The sequence below is a fragment of the Benincasa hispida genome, chromosome 6 (genome assembly GCF_027475165.1).
Source record: "Benincasa hispida cultivar pf3 chromosome 6, pf3_genome.v1.1, whole genome shotgun sequence".
NCBI lineage: Eukaryota > Viridiplantae > Streptophyta > Magnoliopsida > Cucurbitales > Cucurbitaceae > Benincasa > Benincasa hispida.
Genome location: NC_143483.1, coordinates 794,468 through 797,415, shown reverse-complemented (window position 1 = coordinate 797,415; position 2,948 = coordinate 794,468). Strand labels below are relative to the sequence as shown.

Here is a 2,948-nt window from a genome sequence, read left to right as displayed (position 1 = left end):
AAAGCTCAACTTAATTTATTCAAAGAAAAATCTACTTAATACTTAGAAATTTCCTTCCCCTTAACTTAGGATTTAACTTTCACTTAGTTAATTCCTTTTATCACTTGCTTAAGTAAGGAAAATAGAAATCCGGATTTCACAAAAACGGTAATTTTGGCCCAGTTGTACTTACAAGCGACTTGCGAAGGGTCAATGCACTGTTGATTAGTTATATCCAATGGACACAAAAATATATCTATAGTGCAAAGAGTGTAGTTGTCGGTCTTTAGTGGAGTGACTAATAGTTATTGAAAGTTTGTTGATTTAATTAAAGAATTTAATTAATTAATCAAGTACCATTAGAGCTTCAATCTATAGGTCTATAAGATCTCTTCGTTAGCTCAACTGGGATCAATGAGAATCAAGTTGATTTTGGATTAATTTGAATTGTTCAAATTAATAGAGGGAATTAATTATATAAGCTATAATTAACATAAAACTAATTATATGAGACATAATTAATATAATCTGTATAACGCATACAAGATATAACTCATATTGGTGAGCCAAACACCCCCTAAAAGTTATCATATATCTATAATGGTACTAAAAGTAGAGAAAACATAAATTAATCAAAAGATATAAATTTTTTTCAATAATATTAAATTTAAAGAATTCCTACCAAGGCTAAATGCAAAGGAAAAATTTCAGGAAAAAACTAGTGATAAAATGGTTAACCTAGTAATCAGAAAGTACTAAGTCTAGAAAAGTTTTAAAAATGCTAGTGATAAACTTGAGGCTTCGAATCCTAAACTTGGGGGCGGACTTTAGAAAGTTGTTAAGGCATAAATCTGATCTAGAACAAGTATTGTCTCCAAACACATGACACTCCTTCAAGTGGAATACCCTTTGTCTCCAGAAAAAACAAATAGATGGTCATCAAAGCCACAAAGAAAGCAAAAGAGAAGAACAACCCAAATTTCATATAGCAAAGCATGACAAGAAAGATCTAAACAATCAAAAGGTAAAGAACATATTCACTGAGACCATTATACTTTCAGCAGCTGATCAAATTTCAAGTGGGAAGATTTCACTTGAGACCAACCATCTCAAACACCCCAAGACCATGCAAAGTCTTGAACATAAATGTAGATGAACAATAGACAACACCATTATACCATTTAGGTAAATAGGCAACCTCACCAGGAACTCCAAATTTCCAAGCAATAAACACAACCAACAAAACCTATAAATAAAAATTTTATTAGACTTAGAACTATCAAATGAGCAAATGGTTTTAAAGAATGGAAATAACATTCATCATTTTAATAACTAAATAAAACTAAAAAAACAAAAAAAAAATGTAGTCACTTGAAAAGCAAACATGACAATTCCACCAAGCAAGAAGAGGATTCTTCTTCCCCATATATCAGTGCCATAAACAGATACAAAAGTCGCGAGAAAATTAATACCACCAATAATGACAGATGAAAGAAGAGAAGCATTGTCTCTAAAACCAATGGTCTTGAACAACACAAGAGTATAGAACATGACCACATTGATACTAGTTAATTGTTGGAAAAATGGGATTAAAATTGACATCACCGACGGTGGCCTATTTTGTCTCTTTCTCAAATTCCTCCCAGGAAACTTCACTGCATTAGCAGCCATACTCGTCACCACAATATCTTGAAATTCTACCTCTACGTCCTTCTCAAACACACCACGAATGCGTTGGAGCATGGCTTTTGCCTTTTCAACTTTGCTTCTCTCCAACATTGAGTTTGTCGTATCAAGAAAGAATAGTTGAGATAGTGATGAATAATGCAGGCACAGTTGCACCACCTCGTCATCCCTATCCACCATGAATATTAGCAGTACCATAGTTGACAAAATTAACCAGTAGAATACCGATTGTAATAGAAATTTGAAAAACAACATCAAGAAATCTTCAATATTTAGATGGAGCCATCCGCGAAACATAAAGTGAAATAGATTGAAGTGAAAACCCAACACCAACACCCAAACAAAGATGACCAATGATAAGCATGACAATGTTTTGAGTTGCAAAATTAACAATAGCACCAACCAATAATACAAACCCACTAAAAAACATGGATTTTTTATGACCAAAATTTTTTACCCAAGAGGCTACAAAGGAAGCCAAAAGAGAAGCCAAATAAAAAGAAAAGGTGAACACAGTGAGAGTAAGACTATCGAACTTGCAATAGTGATTGATAAAAGTGTCTAGAGTTTCTTTCTGATAACCAAATGGGAAAAAGTTTTGCAAAAAGGGAGCCATAGAGGTGAAACAACCTGATAAAAAAACAAAAAATTGAGTGAATAAGACATTAAGGGAAAGGAGGGAAACAATAGAATAACGAAAGGGATATGAAGATAAAATAGCTTACAGAGATACTGATGTCATAACCGAATATGAATCCACCCATAGCAGCAACAATGCATGTTATCAACACATAACAAGTGAGCTCTCCAGGATAGTTCTTTATCTTGCTGCCTTCGTTATGGTTGAGCTCGAAAACACTACAGGCCATGTTGATTGCTGAGTGTGGACAGGAAATAAAGGAAATATGATCGATAGAAATAAAGTGAATGGTGAATGTGAAAAAAGATGTAATGAATATAAGAATATATACACAAATATTTCCCTATTATAAATATTATAAAAATAGATGCCCAATGCTTAGTGTTCTAAAGCCATGCCTCATGTTGTCTATGTTTCTTGTACTTATTCATGCTTGGCGTTCATGTAAGACCACATCTTACTTGCCACTTTACCTACACATAGTGGCATTTAGTGGATCTTAAAAACACACACATTGGTCAAAAAATCCACTTCAAAATCCCACTTTGAAATTTCATCTTGTCCTATTTTCATAATATTAGTTATTTTATTTTATTATTTTATTATTTTATTATATTGTATTCATATCTAATTTTGGTTTGGT

General features: G+C 32.7%; 1 pseudogene; it reads right to left on the bottom strand.

The window, feature by feature from the left end:
* Positions 1-835: 835 nt before the first annotated feature.
* LOC120079866 (sugar carrier protein C-like) lies at positions 836-2,534 on the bottom strand (annotated as a pseudogene).
* Positions 2,535-2,948: the final 414 nt, after the last annotated feature.